The sequence below is a fragment of the Pinus tabuliformis genome, chromosome 6, assembly GCF_031772625.1.
Source record: "Pinus tabuliformis cultivar Carrire ecotype Pingquan chromosome 6, CPIR1, whole genome shotgun sequence".
Classification (NCBI taxonomy): domain Eukaryota; kingdom Viridiplantae; phylum Streptophyta; class Pinopsida; order Pinales; family Pinaceae; genus Pinus; species Pinus tabuliformis.
Window position 1 is genome coordinate 1,725,744,360 of NC_142292.1, and position 24,581 is coordinate 1,725,768,940.

The 24,581-nt window shown below is 36.5% G+C and overlaps 1 pseudogene across 1 annotated transcript; it reads right to left on the reverse strand.

The window, feature by feature from the left end:
• Window positions 1-551: 551 nt before the first annotated feature.
• On the reverse strand, window positions 552-24,282 carry LOC149265705 (phospholipase D alpha 1-like; annotated as a pseudogene). The gene is made up of 4 exons (XR_016260093.1): window positions 24,134-24,282; window positions 3,470-3,569; window positions 1,362-3,248; window positions 552-1,109 (listed from the first exon to the last, which is right to left on the reverse strand). The product of XR_016260093.1 is annotated as a phospholipase D alpha 1-like (transcript).
• Window positions 24,283-24,581: the final 299 nt, after the last annotated feature.

Genomic DNA, 24,581 nt, shown 5'->3' on the forward strand with positions numbered 1-24,581 from the left:
CAATTTCTCCAATATGATATTATAAAATTATGCAACCATATTTACTAATGTGATTGCTTTGGGGTTTATAACATTTGGGATTTATAATGTTGAGTTTAATATCAAGGTTTATAATATTAAGTTTATTATTAAGGTTTATTATATTAAATTTATAATATAAGGTATTTAATATATATAATTTATAATATTAAAGTTTTTGAAACAAATTTTCAGCGACAATCACATCCGAATTTATTTGTTGAGGGGTTTTAAACCCACAAGTATAGTTCATTGTGTTGGTTCCATAAATAAATTCTAATATAATTATCCCAAAAACCTGTTTTAAATTTTTTTGATATAAATCACAGAAACGACCATTCAATAATATTAAAGTTGATAATATTAAAAATTATTAATAAGATTTATAATATTAAATTTAATATTAATTTCGTACTGTTTGAAATTATAACGGATAAAGTTTTTACACTACCACCATTAAGGAATGGCGTATTTTTAATGACTATCCACAAGAGCTCGCGGTCTAAAGATCACCCACTATCATTTAATCCCTGTTCAGAGAAACAGACAATAATTTTATTATTAACATCTCACAGGATGCGAGGGAACAAGTCTGAAAATAGCATGCTACGCATAATAAGCATCCAAGGTGTAATGGCTAAGTTATCAGGTTGTGAGGATGGGAGGAAGCACATCAATTTTGTGGCCTTTCACAGAAGCTTTTGTGTCAGGGAACACAGTATCCTCATCCTCATCCATTGAACCGTCCTCCAACACCCGCATAGGGAATGGCATCAGATGGCCCGGCAGATCCTCCACAGTCTCCTCCCGAACAAATGACTCCCAAATTTTCTCGGAGATCCGGCGCACCATCCTCACGCATTCAACACTCTCTGGATGAAGATATTCACGCCGCAGGCCTCCATTCTTATGCGCAAAATGTTCGTACCACAGAGACATTCGGTATCCGAATATCTCCCCTCGAGCTCGGCGACCCTGCTGGTTGATGTGCTCTGGCTGGTAACAGCCCTGGGCTATTTCTGTGTCTCTGGCTCCGTCCATGGATCGCTGGTTCAGGTTGGCTGATCCTATGATAATATATTCATCATCCACTGCATAGCATAATAGAAAACAACAACATTTTCCGGCATGAGTAAGAGAATCAGGCGCATTCAAAAATATTAAATGTAAATATAGCGGGTCTGTTAAGATAGTTCAAGTAAACTTGAATTGATAAATTACCAGACATTTTCCAGCTCATAAACTCCAAAAAGCCCTGAAACTTTTCGGGTTCCATACCCTAAACAAAGAAAATGAAAAACCCGAAGAAACCCTAAACCAAGAAAATGAAATAGAGTGCCTACCTATCATGAGCTTGGCATGGACATAGATCATGGTTCTCCTGTGAATCTGCGCATTCCAGTAATCGGTCCCTTCTTCTGGTCTTTCTGGAGGTTCATATTCGCCCGGGAGCTTCACCTCCCTGTTCCCCACGCAGAAGAAATTCAAATAATCAGTCGGGCGGTACTCATGGTCCAGGCCCTCCTCCCTGAGTGCTTCGCCGATCATCTTATACATCATGCGCGCGGTGTTCCTGAACCAGTGCAGGATTGCCTGCACAGTATCGCCCTCCGGTATTCCCTCCGGCCACATTGGGGTCAGCACATACACGGCGAACCGCTCCCGGCTCTGATCTTGCTCACTACCTTTAGCGCAATCTCAATTGGTATCAGATGCAGGCATTCGCAGTCCTGATCTCGGTCCCAAGAAGCGCAACTGCCAAAGAAGTACTGGTTCTGTATGTAAATGAAGTCCCTGGCTCGGCGAATGGCTTCGATGTAGGCGCACTGGATGCTTTTGTCTATTACTTGATCCTTTACAGTAATCAAACCCAGCTCGGGCGCTTCGGAGGGATTTGCAGGGAATCCGACCACTGAAGCATCGTCTATAGACCTAAAGATCTGAACATTCCAGGTCTCCGGACCTTCAAAATTTGTTCCAGGCGGCAATAGGCCTGGTAACTCCTCAAGATTTAGGAGCAGTGTGGGATCGGCCTGTTTTGTCCAGCGCTGAGTAAAATTGGTGACCACATCGTAAGCAGCAGGGCCCTGGATCTTAGAATGAGCGTCATGCCATGGCTCCCTAGGGCCTCCGTGCCGAAGATCCGTTCCCTTGTAATTGTTCTGATGAAAATCATCCCTGTAAACAGTATCAAGAGTCCTAAACAATGGATGGATCTCGTTATCATACCTTCCATCGCAGAGATCGATTCCTCCAACGAAGCTCACGACCTCGCGATTCTCAGAGCCATGGACGCGGGCATCCAAGCACACAGTCTTCTGGTGATGGGTAAACTCTGCTGCAATCTCCACGGTTTGGAATGCACTCAACGAACGGTCTGCGTGTCTGGGACATTGAAAACAGTAGACATTGGTGCCCTTGAAATATTCAAATGTCTCGTCACAGTGGGTTTGCATGAGTCCCTGATTTCTGAGAAGCTCCACGGCCGTTCTATCCTCCCAGATGAGGACCAGAACTCTTACTCCCTGATCCGCTTTCTTCTTCAAAAGTTCACCCAATGTCACAGTTTCTGCACCAGGGATCATCCTTTCCTTGTCCCTCACAAGCGTAATCTTGGTATTTACAGACCATCCAGCAATGTATATAAATTGCTCGGCTCCATCAATGTACTGGTACACTTCCTCCCACAGTCTCGGAGGCCTGTATAAGGCGCGCTCCTCACCATGACCTAGCTCGATCCTGGGACGATAGTTTTCTGATAAGTGAGAATTCTGATACAGATTGACTCTGCATCCTTTCCTCTGCTTGAAATACACATGCTGGACTCCTGGGAAGTCTCGATCTCGAATCCCGGAACCCCAGTATGGATCTTCTGAGACTTGTTTGAACTGAAGGCGGGCATGGATCTGAGATTTCTTCAGCTGTTCGGAAAAGTCTTCATTATATAAGTCATACCAGCCCTCGATGACCTTGCCGCTGAGGATTTCTGAGATTGGGATCTTGGCTCTTCCAACCACTTGTGCAGAGATTTCCAATCCCTTCTTAACGCTGATAACCAGAGAAGGCGACGTGTAGGCGCAGAGTATGTGAAAAGTTTCGTTCCAAATTGGGTTTGTAGGTTCACGGGACAGAACTCTGGTTCTTGCAATTCTAGCAATACCAATATCTATGGTGGCATATAATCCACTGTGCTCATCTTGATGGAGAAGCTCCTTAACTTCCTCCCCCACCTGCTCAACAAAAATTCATCAGTTCTACTTCAAAGTTTTTACAAAATGATATGCATTCTTAAACAAAAGATCAAACCTGGGCTTCAGCAAGGTACTCACCTTGTAGAGAAACAAGAATCAAGAACCAAAACCAGGATCTTGGAAAATTCTCAACAAGATGTACTACTGTTCAGTAAACATCAAATACAAGATCCATAATCAAAGGTGGTTGACATCATTACCTTTCTCAGCAACCTGGGTAAGCCTCCATGACTGAGGTGCCTAGCTTCAAATATAGTGGCAGTAAGAGTACCATGAACTACTTGGGATGCCATTGGAGACCTGTATTAGAAATCTGTAAATCACAAAAGTAATGCAATGCACTAACTATGGAGATGTTTCAAGCTACGCAAATTTATAAGAGTACAGGGAATTTGAAGACCAGCAGGTTTTTAGACCACTGTTCAATGGAACATGTTTTTCTTGAAAATTACATGGAGGTTACTGCTGCTGTTCACAGACATAAAGTCAGAACTTCAATGGTGGACCACAATACAATAATTGATTCCAAAACATTGAGGACAAAGTTGAGTATTGATGTCCTATTTGTGAGAAGCCTTATCTCTTCTGGGAAAAGTTGAAATGGGCGTCCTCTCAAAAGTGTGGGCACCATGTGGGGAACTAAGAGACAATGGGTGATGATTTCCAAAAGATTTAAGGTGATCTACACTCGGATACCTTTATTATCCGTCTTTTATGAATGGTTTTGACCCATATTAGCGGTTTCCAGCTGTACACTGGATTCTCTGCTAACAAAATTGCAATTATTGCATGGCGCTGTTAGTTGTGGATAACATTCAGTACCGACAACCAACAAGTCCATAGACAGATAATGTGCACGTTGAAAGAAATCGACATTCTAGAAAGATGTTGTAATCTGTAAGAAAAAAGTGAGGTCGTCTTTGTAAGTGGATAAATGCTAAATGGTTTACGAGCAGAACTATTTTCGAGGGCGTTGTCTACGGAGCGGTAAATTTGCTCAGAAGATGCTGTAAATTTGCTTGGACAGTGTAAATTTGTTTGGACTGTCATAAATTATTGGAAATATTTTGTTATAGGATTGTTTGAATAGTATTTTGATGGTGGAATTGAATTCAGTGGTATCAAATATATCAGAGCGCCCCAAATTTTGAAGCTGGATAGTTGTAATTTAGATTTACAAAATCCGCCAGATTTGATCAAAATCCTGTAAGAATTTCCATAGTGGTAGAACTTGATTTTATCAAAATCCCGCCTAAATTCCCATTATTTTCCCATACAATCCTGGTGATAGAGCCTTTAAGCATATCATTCTCTTTTCTTTTTTTCAATTTTTAGACCATGACTTTTCTTCTTTTAAACAAGAAATTGAAAATGGTATATTATATTTTGAAAGTGTATAAATTTGTTATTTGTAAATGTAAATCAATTGATTTATAGAAAGCTTAATTTTAGCAATCTTTTAAGTTCAAATTCTTAGGGGCTTAGTTCTTATTATGATTTGAGTTCAAATTTCATGAGAGAGTTTTAGGGGTTTAGTCTTTATCATGATTCAAATTCAAATTTCATAGCAGAAAAATTGAGAATCGAAACTAATTTTGGGATAAACTAAATTACTCACAAAACCTTATCACATCTTGATGATAACATCTTATTAGAAATTGTTTTTACTATTTAACATTGGTGATAGCATCATACTATCCTACTACAAACTTCTATCCAGCCTAAATTCAATCTAGTTTTAAAAGTATGAAATTTCTTTATTAACATCTATTTTACTTCTTTTTACATAATTTTTATTAAAAAATTATCTTTTAAAAAACATTTATTTTATTTTTCATATAAAAAATAAAAATAACATTTTACTATATAAATTATTATTATTTAAATAATTTTTATTTATTTACTCATTAATTTTAAAAATTAATTAATTATGCATATTTATTTTTTAATAATTAAAATTCAATCAAAATCAAAATTTCCCAGAAAGAATTATACAATGTTGAATTTACAGTATTTTTAATTTTTTACTATATAAAATCAATAATTACAAACAATTTCCATTACAAATACTAAAAACAAGAAAACAATAATTAGATAGAAAAGCATATCATTTCATTAAATAAAGAATAGACCGAGAACGATGTTTTTAATTAAAAAAAATTGCTTTTCATTTAATTGAAAAATAAGGCATCACTTTGTATCATTTGATGGTAGAAATAGATTCAACACCATTAACAATTTCTAAAACACCTAAAATTTTGAAATTTAACAACTATAACTTAAATTTAAAAAATATTTACCAAATTTCCTCTAAATATAACTTTAATTTCCATAACTCTCTAACCAACTCCTCCCCTCATTAAACTACGCATTATTTAATGTGCTTTAAATGGTTTTACTGTTGCTGTGTTATACTCTCGTACCCTTCCTTGCCCTGGACGTCCAATATTTCGTGGGCTATATACTTGGCGAATATTTCGTGGGTTATTATTTAATATATTTTAAAAGGTTTTAATATACAAAGATGTGGCATTACAATGGATGATGTCATCTATACTATAGTATGATAGTATTATTTGATTGTAATATAATATTATATTTTATTATTTTGCTATTTTATATTATATTAAACATTTAAAGGTCTAGTTTTAATATATCAATGATTTAATTAAGTGTAATGATTTCATTTGTTTTAGTGGCGTACTGATTTTTTTTAAGTGTAGAATATGGAAGAGTTAAAGGAAGAGTTAAAGGAATTTGTGTTTTTTTCCAATATAATATTTTGAATTTTGAATTTGTTTGAAATTATTTCGAAATTCAAATTTTATTTTTATAAAATTTTATCGATAAAATTTAATCTTAGAATTTTAGCTAACTTAAAAATAACTTGTTAATAATATCTATTTTTAAGGTCACAGTCAAGCCACATACCAAATTGGTGTATGAGACCCATCTCGACGATTTGACTGCTAAGTCTACGAAGGCATACATACTCTACCTCCCTTTGGTTTTTGAACCTGTGACCTCTTAGGAGGAAACACATGCTCTTAACCATTAGGCCCACTCAAGCTATATAAAACTTATAAAATTTAATTTTAGAATTTTAATTAACTTAAAAATAAGTTATTTTATCATATTTTGCAAAAAAAAAATGTGAATGTTACATATCATATTTCACCTTAAACTCACATTTGATTTATCATTTGACTTATTTAGAACTAAAATGCCCTGATTAACTTTGGGCTAAATTGCATTGAATATTGTGTCTATTATTAATTTAAATAATTTAAATAATTTTTTTTTCCAAAAATATTCAAATTTATTATAGTTATTAAATTATGTATATAATGAAATAATGTTTCAAACTCCAAGATGATCCTAGCCATTGATTAAGTTTTAATTTTGGTCGTTGGTGCTCCAACAATGAATTATAAGAGGAAGTCGATGGGCACTTGGAGAAGACACTACTGTAGTTCGATATTTTTGGCAGATCAATTTCCAGAGAGAAGCAACAGTTGCTGGAGAGCTAGAGATCGAAGCAGGGTCGCTAAGGGGCAGAGACAGTGATCCATAGGAATTTTTTCTAGGTCCGGAGAGGCAACAACAAGGGGTTGAGTTATTCCCAATGAGGTAGCACAAAGGAATGCACAGTTGCTTCAGAAGTAATTCGATTTTGTTGGAGAGAAATTCAATTTTAGTTCTAGGGGTCGGGCAGAGGGTCTAGAGTACCATAAAAGCAATTTCCTCAGCAAAGACAGGCGGAACGACTACATCAAAGGCAGTTCAGAGGCTAGACATCATAGGGTCTGCGCAGAGCAGCGTAGAGGCTGACACAAAGAGTCCAGAAGGACAAGTTTCTAAAGAAAATTCGTGTCGGGGTTCCATATGGAGGAAGGGTAATTCCTTCAAATAGTTTTTCCCAGATTTTCTTGTTGTTTGGATTGCTAGTTGGGCATCTATAGATTGTACTCAGATTTCACTGTTGCATAATAAAATAAAACCCTCATTGCTGCACTGGTTTTCCCACATTGGTTTTTTTGGGGACTTTGTCCAAAAATAACGGTGTTATCTTTATTATGTGTGTGTGTGCTAGTATTTTCTCAAATTCCAACACTATTTTCTTCTATAGTTTATTTATGAAAATCACAATGTGAGTTATTTGGTATTTTTCGTAGCAAATTGCAAATAAATTAACAATTAGGAAAACAATTTCTAGTTGTTGTGATAGATGAAATTTTCACAAAAACCCACCTAACCAAGGCCCATGTAGCCAATGCTTACTCAATCTCTCAAATCCATAGCGCCTTTCGATTGACCCTCCATTCCAAATCCAAAAACATTTATTCTTCTCCTTTCCCCTGACCATAGTGTCTCTTCCCTATATCCAAGGGTTCACTAATCTTATTTCAAAGGTTTTGATTAAAACCAATATAAATCTATTTAAACCCCTTAAAACCCTTAAGCAATTATTTAGGCCTGCTAAAGACAAATTTGACCCTATGTTGGGCCCAAGAGTTTATCAAATCCCCTACTCCCATGGAAAGTCATACATAAGCCAAAGTGGAAGATCATTTCAAACCCATGTTAAAGAGCATATTGTTGACAATTTTCATAATCAAATCTCTAAATCAGATGTAACTTCAAACACTCTCAGAATTCTACACATCTCATTTGTTTTGATAAAACCAAAAATTTGACTTCCATTTCCTTTTACTCTTCTCGAATAATCAGAGAAACATTTGAAATAGAAAATCATCCTATAATTTTAATCGTGAGGATGAATATAAACTTAGGAAGTCAAGTGGAAAGTTGTTAAATTCATCATCTCACTAGTAAAACCCCTAGATCCCACTGCTCCTAGGGCCTTAAGCTGGTTCCCCTTAGACAAATTTTAATATCATTAAGTCTCCTATTCATTGTTTATGAATTAACCTTTTTAATCTTATTTCCATCATAATGGCCTCTACCTAGATATTTTCTTATCATTTTGTTTCATTCCCCTGTTAACCTTTATTTTCATCTCTTGATTCTGTTGAAACATTTCACTGTAATCCCCTCATATTTTTTAATCATTAATGTAATTCCAAAATTATGGAATTAATAATATAATAATAATAATAAATAAATAAATAAAATAATAAAGTGAAGGTCATAATAAATAAATAAAAGAAACTAATTTATTAATAAAAATTAAAAGAGTGAAATAAGTAAGAGTAAATTTATGGAAAAAGACAAGGAAAAACTTAAAAGAAAAATAAAAGTTACATGACGACACATGGATTATGTGCGTGAAGATTTTCCTTCCATTTTTGGAACAAGTTGTTTTATTTAATTGATGAGAAGGAAGATGTGAGACATTCTTTTCCTGGGAGAATTCTAAGATAGGAGGGATTCACTGACGAGGTAGTTGGTTGAGGGATTGGGGTTGACCAATTGTAGAAAGACATAGTGCAACTAAGCCTATTATTTGCTGGATCAGAGAGTGGTGCATGTCAGTTTGATCTCCACAGGTTGTAAGTGAATCAAATTTTCATCTCGCATATATGTTCTCATTACGGTCTACAATGATGGATTATGCGATTATTAATAAAATCTTCTTTTTATTTATCAACTAATGATTTAATTTTATGTATATAATTTGTACTTAATTATGTTTGAAGTTTGGGCCTTTACATATGATATCAAAGCAAGGTTCTAACCCTTAGGGCCTATAAACCTTTCCAAGTAAAAGTGAAAATAATTACAAAACTAATCATAAAATCCATAAAATTATTACTTCTAAAATATTTATTAAAACATGAACATAATCTCTAAAACCCCTTTGTAACATAATATGGCAATTTGATCCATTTCTAGAAGTTACCTACCATTGATCTATGTGTTGCATATTAGTTGAGGGTAAAACAAGTAAAAAATAGATAAGTCTGCAACATTAATTTCCTATGTCACTTTTGGTAAGGCGTGCTATGTTAAAAACTGAAGACATAGACTTTATTAATCAAACTAAGCAGCTCTCAGGGAAGGGCTTCACCTGGAGAGTGCCTCTGGCATAACACTCTACACATTCATCATTAATCTCCATGAATAAATAGTTTACAAGCAAATAGGGAGGTTAGAACAACCACCTAGAAAATAGGAACAAATTCCTAATCTAAGTCTCACACCTAACTAATTAATTGACTCTCTCCTGGAATACATTTCTCCATTAAATTTAACACTCCTCCTTAATGGAGAAAGGGTTCACTAGCACTCCTAACATCTCCCTAAATAACTCAAATTTAATTCTTCCAAGAGGCTTAGTAAAAATATCTACAACATTGTCACAAGTATTACAATATTCAATATGGATTTCCTTTGACTGAACCTTCTCCCTAACAAAGTGAAATTGTGTATCAATATGCTTTGTGTTTTTATGAAACACTGGATTATTTGCAAGTTTGATTGAGCTCTGGTTATCACATCTGATAACAGTTTCATATTTTTGTTCTTCTCCAACATCCTGGAGAAGTCTCCTCAACCAAACTGCCTCACATGTTGTTGCACACATTGCTTGATACTCTTCTTCTGTTGAAGACAATGATATAGTGTTTTGCTTCTTGCTGCTCCATGCAATGACCCCAGACCCAATGCTGAAAGCATAACCTGTTATGAATCGTCAGTCATCTATATTTCTGGCCCAATCTGAGTATGAGAAACCTATCAATCTAACATCAAACGAATCAATATATTTAATACCAAAGTCTAAGGTTCCTTGAAGATACCTTAAGACGCCTTTTGCTGCAACCCAATGATTCTCAAGAGGCTTTGACATGAATTGGCTCAATACATTGACTGCAAAAGCCAAATCTGACCTAGTTGTAGTCAAGTAAATTAGACTCCCAACCAGTTGTCTATACAATGTTGCATCGACCTCCTTAGAATCATCAATATTTTGAAGTTTGGTATTCTTTGATAAAGACACTGATGTTGCTTTGCACTGATCCATTCTAAAAATTTTCAATAAACTCCTGACATACTTTCCTTGAGATAGAAAAGTCTGGCTAGAATCCCTCTAGACTTCAAGACCCAAACAATAGTGTAACTCTCCGAGGTCTTTCATCTCAAAAACCTGTGACATCTGCTCTTTGATTTCTTTAATGAGTTCATCAACATTTCCTGTAATGATAAGATCATCTACATATAAAGAAATCAAAACAATTTGCCCCTTTTCATCAAACACAATATACAGATTAGGGTCATTCTTGCTTCTTTTATAACTATGTTGTAGGAAAAATGAATCAATTTTATCATACCACGACCTGGGTGCCTGTTTTAGTCCATATAATGCTTTCTTCAATCTACAGACTAAATGTTCCTCCCCCTATTTAACAAACCCTTCAGGTTGCATTAAATACACTTCTTCTTTTAATTCCCCATTTAAGAATGCAAATTTCACATCTAGCTGGTGTATCATCCAATGATGTTTGGTAGCTAAAGCAATTAACATTCTAATTGTGTTTAATTTAGCTACAGGGGTGAAGGTTTCCTCATAGTCAATGCCTTCTTTCTGCGAGTACCCCTTTGCAACTAGCCTAGTTTTATATTTATCTATAGTACCATCTGCTTTAAATTTAGGCTTGTATAACCATTTGCAACCTATGGGTTGTTTTCCTTCAGGTAGTTCAACTAGATCCCAGGTTTTGTTTTTTAGTATTGACTCATATTCCTCTTCCATGGCTACCCTCCATTCACTATATTGACTTGCTTCTTTATAATTAGAGGGTTCAACAACATTTAACATACTAGTTATAAGAGCATGATCCCTATATCTTGCTAGCAACTGAATTTGCCTACCTGATCTCCTGAGTGGTGGACTGGCTTCAAATCTGTTCTGATCATCCCTTGGTGGACTTGGCCTGCTACTTGCATCTGTACCATCCACATCGTCCTTTTTTTGTTGTTGTTTTTGTTGTTGCTGCTACGCATGGTTGTCACTATCATCACTTTTATCTTCCACCAACAAAGGCATGTGGCATTCTTCATTTTTTCTTTCATGGTTTCCATCATCAACCTGCTCATGGAATACCACATCTGTACTTGAAAACACTTTATGAGTAGAGGGATTAAACAATTTATAAGCTTTAAACTCTGTGCAGTACCCAAAAAAAATGCATTTAATGGCCTTTGAATCCAGATTCTTCCTATCCTGTTTTAGAACATGAGCAAAAGCTTTGGAGCCAAAAACTCTTAAATGATTAACTGCAAGCTTAAAACCTAATAAAGCTTCGAATGGAGTTTTAAAATCAAGGATTTTTGTTGGAATCCTATTCTTCAAATATACTGTAATATTTATTGCTTTTGCCCAAAAGCCATTAGATAGGTTCTTACCTTTTAACATGCTTCGAGCACACTCCATAAAGGTTCTGTTCTTCCTCTCTGCAACCTCGTTTTGTTGAGGAGTGTGGGGTACTGTGAACTGCTGAACTATCCCATGGTCCTTGCAATATTTGATGAAACCACCCTTCTTATATTCTCCCCCTTGATCCGAGTGGAGAATTTTGATGAATTTTCCTATCTGTTTTTCAATCATGCTTCTGAACTCTTTAAAATATTCAAAAGTATGACTCTTCTTTCTGAGAAAATATACCCAAGTAAATCTCGTGCAATCATCAACAAATAATAGGAAATAATAGGCACCTCCTAATGACCTTGTTTGCATCGGCCCACACAAATCAGTGTGCACAAGCTCTAGTATATCTCTCTTCTTTCTATCTACATTTGCAGGAAACTCATCCCTATGCATCTTCCCAAGAGCACATGCTTCACAATCAACATGAACATTCTTTAAAACATGAAGACCATTGACCATACCTCGTTTCTGAAGTAGCAGTAGGTCATTGAAATTGATATGACCAAATCTTTGATGCCATAAGTCTTCTGCAGTCATAACTGATGAGGTCAAGGCTTGGTGTGGTGTGCTTCTTACATTCAGCTTATACAATCCTCCCACTCGAATACCTAATGCAATTGGCTTCATACGATCCAAAAAATCTTTAATAACATAATAAGACTTAAAAAACTCTACCTTAAGGTTCTGATTTGTTATCATAGAAGCAAAGATTAGATTCTTTTTTATTCCAGGTACATACATAACATTTTGAATATATCTAATATTTCCATGAGGAAAAACGACAGGAACATTACCATACCCTTTGATCTGGTACCCTCTATCATCACCAAAGTAGATATTTGCACCACTGCTGGTTTCTTTAAAATTCTCAAACTAATGTCTATTACCTGTCATGTGAGTGGAATCTCTCGAGTCCACAAACCAAGTTTCTGCTTCATCATCCTTAGCAAAGAACCCAGAATCAGATACAAACACTCTGAGATTCTGATTATGATCTTCATCAACAAAGTGTCCTGCATGCTTCTTATGTCTATAATGACCTTCATCAAACTTCTTCTTCTGACATTTTTTAGCTATGTGACCAACTTTACCACGATAAAAACATTTGGGTCTTGAATCACTTTTGTTTGAGGACATACCTTGAGGTGGTTTTCTTTGTGGTGTACTTCTGCCTTTCTATCCTGCATTTTCCTTCCCTCTTAAGGGCTTCCTTTTTGCCATTAGAGGAAGATCTTAACTCTGGGGTTTCAGAGTCATCTGCTTCTCTTCCTCTTGCATCAGGATTCTTGTCAATTCTTTGAAATTGGGGGCTTTCTCTCTCACATTCAAGCCTGTGATAAACATCTGATAGTCATCATTCATACCATTCATGGTGATTATGACCAGATCAGTGTTTGACACTGTCTCTCCTATGTCGCCCAACTTATCTCTAAGCTCCTTGATTTGAGAGATGAGCGTAGCCACTGATTCATTCTCCTCCATTTTGATGGAGAGAATCTTGCTTTTCAAAAACAACAGGCGATTTGTGTTTTTGATCTTGTACAGGTCCTTTAGGGTTTTCCAAATGTCGTTTGATGATTTACATTCACAGATGTGAGGGGTGATTATGACCAGATCAGTGTTTGACACTGTCTCTCCTATGTCGCCCAACTTATCTCTAAGCTCCTTGATTTGAGAGATGAGCGTAGCACTGATTCATTCTCCTCCATTTTGATGGAGAGAATCTTGCTTTTCAAAAACAACAGGCGATTTGTGTTTTTGATCTTGTACAGGTCCTTTAGGGTTTTCCAAATGTCGTTTGATGATTTAAATTCACAGATATGAGGGATAATACAATGTTTCACTAACAATTTTAACATCACTTTTGTTTTGTTCTCCCTATTTTCCTAGTCCTGGATTGTTGCTGTTGTTCCTCCTGTAGCTAGGGTCAACTTCAACTCATCACCACTTGCAATCATTCATGCGTTTGTCCCCTCTAACAAGATCTGCAACTTAAATTTCCAATTCGAGTAATTGGATCCGTCGAGCTTATTGCTCTCGTTTAGATATGCCTCTGCCATATGGTTATTCATCTTGACAAGTCTCCCTCAAGAAATAAAAAATTCGACCTCCAACGATTAAAAAACGGATCTATCTCTAGATCCAAGGAGCAATCTCAAAAAAAATGGGTGCTCTCTTAATAAATGAAAAACTCCTTTAATTGGATGCCAAAAAAAAAAACAAGGTCCCCCTCCTTTTTTTAAAAATATGATTCCTTTTTTTTACATATATAACAAATCTCTATCAAATGCGCCCAACAATTTTTTTAAAATGTTATAACCCAAAAAAATTTGTATCCACTGCGTTGGCCTCCAGCTCGGACAATGTCAGGCCAGTCAACGATTACTTCAGCAACAAGCCACCTTTGCAATCGAATTGGCGTAGGCTGTTACACATGCTATAATTTTAATTCCCTACTGCAGCAACAAGCCACCTTTGCAATCGAATTGGCATAGGAAGGGCCTCGATTGTCGCTCTACGCTCACTGCCTCTTGTGGATCATCAACCACTTCCGCTATGCATGAAAAAGCACCAACAGTTTGCTCTGGCTTCACGAAGCCAGTCAGTTCCAGTCCCTTCGTTGCAACCACGCGGTCACCAACTCCATTGCTCCTCCACTCGGCCTCCCAACAACCTCTAGAGCACACAGACGGATACACCAAGCTGCAACCACTACACACGATCTCCGACCCCTCATCGTAATAGTTTGCCTATTCGCCCTCAAATGCAGCTCGTCATTGAACCCTGCAACATTATAATGCACTGATTGATCGAAAGCTCACAACACCCACTTTGATTGAAGTACACTAGATCCACTACACCAGCACGCACAATCCTCAGATATGCAGGCCCCCTTGGCCCCTTCGTTCCAGATCCACGCTTCCTTTGTAGCAGATCACGTCTCTATGCTCACTGCACCAAATCCGCTGCTCTCAGGTCACCACTGATTCACTTGAACAACAACACACAATGTCAACTCTCCACGGCCACGACAGTCAATGGTTTGGTCAACAGAGTAACGCGACTTCCTTTCCAGGATTTGCGTTGAAAGAAATTTCTTTAAGTGAAAGCCAAACATCGTGACTTTCTCTCCAAGAATGGCGTTGGTTAACACCTGAAAGCGCGTTTCTTCAGACAAAAAGAGCGTTGATCAAGTAGAGAAAGATTTTCTCTATACTTCCTCTGTGCTCCGTCTCCTCACGAGGCCTTCTTTGCACTACTCAGGGCCACAATCTTGCTCCAAGCACTCACCTAATCACCAAAGCACTCTGGTTTTACTTTACTCAACCATGAAGCTCTGATACCATGTTAGAAATTGAAGACAGAGACTTTATTCATCAAACTGAGAAGCTCTCAGGTGAGGGCTTCACTTTGAGACTGCCTCTGGCAGAACGCTTTACACATTCATCATTAATCTCCATGAATAAATAGTTTACAATCAAATAGGGAGGTTAGAACAACCACCTAGAAAATAGGAACAAATTCCTAATCTAAATCTCACACATAACTAATGAACTGACTCTCTCCTAGAATACATATCTCCATTAACTTTAACATGCTAACCACGCCTTAAATGGGATGGTTTTTCTAAGCAATTTTGCTTTTGTGTGAATCCCCTTGTAATTGGCTCCATAGAATGTAAACCCATCCCTTCCTAAGTACCTATTGATAATGACCTTGATTTCGAAACCCTATTGCGATAATTTCTGCAGCTTGAACCACAATGGCATGTTGACCCACACTCCATAACTACTGGCATGTCTCCATTTAAACCCTCAAACTCAGTGTCATAACGTCCATTTACGAAAGGAATTTTGCCACCACTTGTAAACCCTAAGCTTATAGTAGGGGTAACCTTCCTCATAGCCAAATTGCTTGATCAAAATATCTTAGACCACCTTGTTCTTATCGTCATGGTTTCCAAGCTCGGTTGTGTTGGGAGAAATTAATTCAAGTACATCTAGCTAACTCTCCTTTTTCTAGATTCTTTTATTACTTATTATTTTAATCTTTATACTATACCTCTTTTATTACTTATTATGCTGATCTTTATACTATACCTTTTCCATTTGTTGTGAAAATCATTGTACATGTTTATTTTACACCCTAGCCTTATGCAAACATGTGTACCCAATACTTATATGCATTTAACCTTTATTTATATTTAAATCTCTTTTATAAATAAAAGGGTTATAAATTTATAGAGATGAATTATTTAAGATAGAAAATATGTTCAAATAATTATGAATATGTTTTTATTTTCTAGACTTCGAACTTGGTGATTAGCCCTGGGTTCCCCCTGAGGGACCACCTAATGAAGTGGCACCCATGTAACTCAGGCAAGGAGCCCTTGCACCCTAACCAAATGATGGACACCCCAGCAATGGGGTTGCGAGTCATGTCTGCCCCCTCAGGCCCACTCGTTCGTCACCAGACGGGTGGCACCACATTGATTGAGGCAAGGCAGTACCCTGGCTCCCTAACATCATCCGTGAATCTGGGACACCCTAGCAATGTGCTGGGAGAGAAAACCTGGTAGCCCTTGAGGGCCCACTTAATGGGTGGTAACCCCATAACCAATCAGCAAGGCAGCCTTGCTCCCAACCTCATACGTTCAGAGATGGTTCAGAAGCGAGGCACATACGTTCAGAAGCGAGGTCCGAAAAGTGATGGTTCATCTTGGTTCCAACAAGGCATGGTGTTCCTAGGTTTGACGCCATCTCAGGAATGAAATTGGTTATACTCGTATGCGGCTCACTCAATGCAGTGCAATATTGAGCTTGAAGCAATAATGAGCGCTTAAGTCATTAGGGTGCAAATAATAGTATGCCACACCTTTAAAAAGGGCCTCAACACCCCTATGCCTTGCCCTGGAATCACTAATGGCACTGAGTCAAGGTGGGCTATCATTAATGAGGGGCTTATCCTCCCAACAGGCATAGTTCAATTACATGTGGCTGGGTGCCCGGGTTAGCCAACCAGGGCTTTGTGCCTTAGCGGGTGTTCCATCAGTTTTTGTTAAGCTTAGGTCCAGATGACCTGAACCTGACTTCCCTAATCTTGATGGTATCCTAGCGAGGTACAAAAATATATGAGGGGACCCTTCGTCTTTTTGGTCCCATTTATGAGGGGACCCTTTGCTCACACTCACACCTACAATCACATTCACACCATCTCACTTATTGATGAGGGGGGTTTATCATGGGGGTTTTGGTCAATTTCGGAGGGGTTAATAACCCCTTCTTTGGAAGGGGTTGTGAAGGGGGACCTGTTTCAGGAGACCCCCTCAAGGTGGGGCCTAATCAAGGATGGGTGTCCCATCAAGGTGGGCCGAAGGCTCAAGGTGGGGCCCCATTGGTGGATGGTTGGAAGGTGGGGTGAAGGGGGACCCATTTCAGAAGACCCCCTCAAGGTGGGGCCCATCCTACTTAACGATGCATGAGGGGCCCCATCAAGGCTCAGGGCTCAAGGTCAAGGAGGGGCCCCATCAAGGCCCCTTCGGGCAAGACCACTGAAAATCTTTCATGAATGCCAATGCTCAAGATAGGGACATGATTGTGAGCCATGCTCTCCAAGGAACATTGGAAACCAAAAAGAAAACAACAAACATTTAATATGATTAAATTTATTAAGTAATTATTACATGCACTTATATATTTCATGGATGCACTTATCAAATAGCTATATACCTTATATACATACTTAGTATTATTACTGGAAATAGGTTTATTGTTTACTAATCTTATAACCATATACTTAAAAAAAAATACACATCTTTTATTAATTTTTATTTTTTTTAACATATTATATTAATGGCTTCTTCCAATATAATCATTCTACACACTAAAATAAATAAATAAATAAATAAATAAAATATTATATCTCTCATATACATAATCATCCTACCCAAACTAAAATAAATAAATAAAATAAAATAAATAAATAAAATACAATATCTCTCGTATTAATAAGAGTTACATTCTAGATCCACCTTTCATTTATACTACCTAAAAATATAATACACGTTTTAGATGCCGATCATCTTCCCAACATAGCCAAAATTGTTGTAACAAAGAAAAGAGAAAAAACCACCCTTATATTTCCAAAAACCCTGACTTCTATAGCGTGCCGCTGGAAAAAAAAGAAAAAAGGGAATATCTAATGAATGATAAAGAATCAACTTCATTGTTTAAAACAATATACCTTTTGCATGCACTTATTATTAATTGGAATGAGTTTATGGTTCACTAATCTTGATGAGAAGATGTATTTATTATATATATCAACTTTTTGGATTTCCGTTGATAATCTAGCATACCAATTCCATAAAATTAATGTGGTTTAAATATATATAATAATATTAAATCAATGAATGAGTGTGGTTGAGTGTAATGTGCTGTAACCTTTTACGTTATAAATAGCAATGTAGGTTGATGCCATTCATTTTTAGAATATTGTTTTTAGAATATTTGGTTAAGACAAATATTTGAATTATGTATATTTTAAAACCTCAAAATTAAGAACTAAAATTTTATCAAAACTCTACTAAGGATTAAACGCGGGAGGAAAGCTCACTTCATGGAAAGGAGGAAAGTAAAGAAGAGAGGACAACAAAAAAATTTTGAGGAGGAAAACACCAGAAGCGAAGTAACGAAAGGGGGAGGAGAGGGCAGAAAAGTTAAGAGGCGAGAGCTCAGATCCAACTTTTACTTAATTTCCAGCCATCTTCCCTATTAAGGTTTTTGGCATGCCTCTTGATCCAGGTTCAGGTGTGAAGAAGGACCTTACCATGACCTTTTACTTTTGTGATGTGTTAAAATTGCTTTTTAAAAAAACATTAAGGAACACATTTGCATACGGAAAAGAAGAGGAACATAATAATCATCAGCGCATGAAAAAACATAAGCCGTTGTTAACGGAGTTCGTCCAGGAGGGACTATGTCTCCAGGCCCCAATCAAGGTGGTGTAGGCCGCTGCATTAGGTGCTGTCAATAAAAGTGATGTACACAAGGGTTCGCTGTCTCGATCATACAAGGAAGAAGGCCCTCACGCATGAGTGGCTCTAAGAGATATTCCACAACTAGAACTCTCAATCAAAACTCCTATCAGTATGACACCAAACATGCATGGTGCGCATCCCGCCAACATGGCACAAAAAGGGATGTCAAAGCAAAACACATGCACAACGACAACAAGAGTATCCCAGAAACATTCAATAAGGGATCTCAAAGCATAAAGTACATCATATGAATATTCCACATAACACGAAGCAAGGAATCATGACAACATGAAAATAAAGAAGATCCTGCATCAATATCAATCTAGGATCTGCAGCATAATGTAAAAGAAGAAATATATGAATAAATCATATACCTCACACCAACCACGGTCCATCTAAAGATATGAATGAAGAAGTGGATAAAAACGATCCACAGTGAACATCTGTTCACATCATCATTGCACAGACACAGTTCGCTCTCAATCTGTCATGATCTCACTATGAATGGCCATGTGAAGGAGCGCTGTGCTGAAGCAACTGTCAAAGTGCTGAGGCTTGCGGAAACACTGATCTCACAGCATCAATATGCAAGTGGAATAAGTGATCACAGAAGAATCCATCAAGGGATCATTAATCAACAGATGAATCGATCACAAGAATCAATCAAAGAGAATAATCGATCAACAGTAACAGAACCGATCATAAAGAGAGAATCACTCGAGTCTTCTCGTTCTGTAGCTCTATGGCTATCTGGCCCTATATCACTTGGGTTTATCTGCAGCTCTGCGAATTTTCCAGAATTTCAAGCACTCTCTAGCTATCATGCTTCGTTGTAGCTCTCTGCAGTGCTCTAGCTATCTCTGTGCAATGCCTGGCCCTCTCGTTCTGCGGCTCTCCATCGACGCAACCTCCTCATTGAGGTCTCTGGCACTCAAGCTCTCTAGCATTCCCCAACACAGGCTCTCGGGCTCTTCTGGCACTGTCTCTCCGGCCTTTTTCCTCTGGCACACCGCCCCCGCATCTCTGTTACCCATCGTGTTTTATAACACGTTTTTGGGACAAGGCCGCATCTAAATCGGAGGTCTGTTGGCTTGTAATAGAATCCGTTTGTATAGAACAATCGACGGGTGCAACAACCGTTAAAAATAGGCCTTTTATCGTTTTACAACGATATGACGAAAACCTGGAAAAACACTGAAAATCATTGAAAAATCCGACAGTTCGGATTTCAAAATTTATAAAATCGGACTTATAAATTTATCGGGTCCAGGATATATCGCAAGTCGGGATCGCAAGGCGCCGATCGCTGATTAGATCTGGACCGTTGATTGGTTCCGAATCGGACGACTGAGATTGCGTTGCTATATCGCTATTGCTGCGGCCCGGGGTCCTTCGCTGATACATGGTATTTGTCGACGCCGATCGATGATCGCTCCAATCGCTGATATCGGCGATTGCTAATCGCAGAGTCTAAAGTCCTGTTCATCACCGATCGCATAACTGTAAAGTGCCGATTGCATAACTGTAAAGCGTCGATCGCATAACGATACAACTCCTATATTGCATCTATCATGCCCCCGACTCTGATATCGAAGATCGCTGATCGGGGGTCCTAAAGCCCTGCCTTAATTCTGCCCTTTGGACTATGTTGATTGTGATTTGCCTCTTAAGGCTTAAAGTCCAATTTTTATGGAAAAACCTCATTTTCTTAAGGATCAAGCTGAACTTCGTTCGCGATAACTTTTTCATCTAGGCTTGGATTGACGAACCATTCACACCTCCACGATCAGGAAGATGAGCTCTTCGATCTGGTCCTGGTTCGACATTATTCTGGTCACTTTTTATTTTTGAGCATTTCCATGCCAAGGTGTCTAAAGATCCACCTGGATCACCTCTCAATCTCAATCGCTTCTCTGAGCTTCTTGTGGTGGAAATGACCAATCTTAGCAATGACCTTAGATTCTTCAATGCATACATGATGCTTTGATTTCTCAGCATGTCCCGCAAGGGCTGATGTGCAGGAACGATTGTGTCTAATGTCAGTCGCATGCTCACTGATCCTCTGCTTAATGGATCTTCCAGTTTCTCCAATGTAGGGGATACCATAGGAGCAAGGAATAAGGTAGACCCCTTTTGAGTCCTTCGGGTCAACAGGGTCCTTAACTAACCTAAGAGAATTTTTAATGGTATGGAGAGGTTTGAAGGAAGAAGAGACATTATTCTTCTTAATAATATGGGCAATCCTATTGGTGGTACCTTGGATATACGGGAGATGAACCTTAGAGATAGGATCAGAAAGGGCAGGTTTAACCCTCCGTTCTTTGCTAGCTTTGCGAAAGGCCTTAAGGCTATGGGATCTGCTATACCCATTATTTTCAAAAACCTCAATAAGATGAGATTTCTCTTGATCAAGGTGGTCATCATTAGAGATTCTTAGAGCACGGGTGGCGAGAGTGCTAAGAACCCTGAATTTCTGAGCACCCCGAATCTCTGCGCAGGGAAATGATGAGAATGGGTTAGTTTATATAAATAAATATAATGAGTCAGTTTATATGAATAAATATAGGTTATTTTATTTTATTCCTGGCAGGGATGGTTTTTTTAAAGTTATTTTATTTATGTTTAATTTTCTTTGGTATATAAAATAGTTTAGATTTATTTTAATTTTAAATTTATTAAATGTGGAGAGAATAAATCTTTCAAGATGCAAATTTTTTTTGAGTGTAAAATTGATGAAAAATTTGCACCTAATTTTTTTTAATAGATCCAGAATTAAAATGGATGTAGGCTAGTTATATATTATCACATTATTGACAAAACCATGATTCTTATAGCAAAATACCACCAAAGAGTAAATTCACTTTATGATCTCAATACTGTAACAATATTTATAAACATTAGTTTGTTATAGTTTTTTAATTTAATTTTAAATAATTTGATGTCTCCAATTTTATTTCATTTATAATGTTTACATAACATTACATTACAGCATCTTTTCCATATTGAGCTAGACACCTTTTCCATATTAGGCTAAATGCATTTGGACCCAATCATCTACACAAATTTATAATGGGTAATTAGATGTTGAATATATATATATATATATATATATATGAAAAGAAATTAGAATTCACCATTGCTTGATTGTTTGGACATTATTTCAATATAAAAGGTTGATTTAACAATAACTAAATTTAAGAAATAATTAGATATAGATTAGTTGGTTTGAGTGAGATTTAGTTTTCACTAGATTTGAACTTCAAATCTTATGGGAGGAGTTAAAAATAAAAGCCACTCTAGGGCAATTAAACTATCCCAATAAATGTCCAAACATCTCATATAAATAGACCAGCTAGCTATAGCTTAATCTCAACCTACTTTAGAAAAAATAATATTAAGTTAACCCTATCAAATTCAGAATACAAAGCATTAAATGCTGGCCCTGTAAGAGAATACTCATTGATAGTACCTTTGAACAAAGTTCCATGACCCTCTTGTTATTGGTGTTTTTATTTAATTGTTATAGCAACTAGAACATGACAAGAATTGAGAAGCGGAAGCTCGAGACACGGATGAGATGGCTGCAAATTGATTCGAAACACCAAAATTCTAGAGGCCTGAGTTGGTGATGGGAATTGCTTTCATATTGCTTGTATAATCCAAAAAATAGTAAAAATTCTGACATGATTTTAATAAAAGTTAGATAGAAATTCTAGAAATGTCAGCATTCAAGATTTTGAATGCCCTTGACATTTTTGATAACGCTAAATCCGTTTATACCATAAAACACTATTCAAACAGTCATATCATCTAATATTGTAGATAAAAAGTGATCTTTCTCCTACTGGGCTTACACCATTGATAAACCATTCTGCACTTTGGCATTGCCACTGTGAGGGTTGCTGGCTGCCAATGTATCTCGCCCTCGCCGTCAGTTTCTGTTGTCACTGCATTTTTTCATTTGTAAGCTTTAATATAATTGTCACGGTATTTTTTCATTTGTCAGCTTTATTTATATTAGTATTTTTGATATTTTAAATTTATTTATTTTATTAAAAATTATATTATTAAAGTAGGAAAACATTAAAAATTATATTATTAAGGCAGGAATGACCAGTTGCCCGCCGTTTTTCATGCCATATTATGTTAGGAAAAGAAGTGATTTTCTAGAAAATATGGAAAACAGAAACATGTGGCTTCTTCCCTTCTTCCCATGGATTTAATTTAGTTGGATTTTGCAGAAATGATGGCAAATAAACCATTGTAGTTTGTTTTATAATGGATTTAGTTTATTATATATATATATATATTCTGGGTTGATTTTGTACGTGTAATATGTGATTGATTTTGAAGGTTATTATTGTAAGTTTTAGATGAATGGGTCATACTAACTAGTTGTTTTTAGTGCGATTTTTTTAATTGTTTTTGTGGATTTTCTCTCTCTAATTTCTCTAAAATCTGATAGAAATTATTGAAATCACAATTTTGATTGGTAATCCCTGCACAATTCAAGTGCCCTAAGGATTTTTCAGGATGCTGAATCCATATATACAGTCAAAAAACCAGTTTAAATAACACAAATCAAGATTTCACCTCAAAATTTTCCTGCAGATTTGTCACATGAAAGTCTAAAAAATCGCACTAAAAACAACTCTTCATATTAATATTATAATTCCCCAATGAATAAACTACCAACCAAAGATTTTAACGTAAACATGTTTTATAATTTTTTTTTTTTAGTATCTCCAAAAAGTTTTAATTTCTTAATATGATAGGTATAATATTGATTTGATTTTTTTAAAATAATATTATAACCTATCCTAACTCAGTTTTATATATATATATATATATATATATATTTTTTTAAATCTATTTTAATATGAGATATATTATGAATTTTTGTGGAAAATTGATCATAATTTAGTTGTCAAATGAGCATCGTTGATAACTTATCACAAATTAACAATGAAGACAGTTATCACTTGCTACTATCCATATAACTCAGTTATATATCTATTATTTTAAATCTATTTTAATGTGAGATATATTATGAATTTTTGTGAAAAATTTATCATAATTTAGTTGTTAAATGAGCATTGCTGATAACTTATTATAAATTAGCAATGAAAACAGTTATCACACTTACTATTATCCAATAATACAAACTAACACATCATCGTTATTAAAAAACCACACCACCTAAAATTATGTAAAAATAAAAAAACTCTTAACAAATCAGATGGTCTCACTCAAAATTTAAAATACCTTTGAAACAAAACACAATCATGATGAAAAACAATTCAATCAAAATGTGAAATTTAAAATACCTTTGAAACAAAACACAATCATGATGAAAAACAATTCAATCAAAATGTGAAGCATTATGGACACAGCATACCATTCTGAGTTTTGGATGGGGAAGGAAGAAAGAGGCACCTCTTGAACCTTCTGAGCATCCAGCGAATCCAGCATATGATTATAAATGAACTGCCAAGGATGAATAATGTGTTCAATGCAAATGCCAGATAAGAGAACTCCATCTCACAATCTTAAAGATGTCTGAACCCCAATGGAAACTCTTAACAGTTTCTCAATAATACTTGTGCCATTGAACAGCAATGATGAATGCTGATCCATTGACATATATATGTATATTTACAAAACATCACCGGTCTGCTTTACATCACTCACCTGCTTTTACTTTATTCTTCCATTTTCTGCTTCCTGTCATTAAGTTTCAACTCTCCTGTCCTTTAAATTTTGGTTTTCATCTTTCTTTTTTCCTGGTCGGCCCTTTTCTTTATTCCATTTTTTCATCTTTAAGTCACATTCCTAGGCAGCTGATTCTTTCCTTCCAACCGATTATCAGTTCCCACCTCCCTTT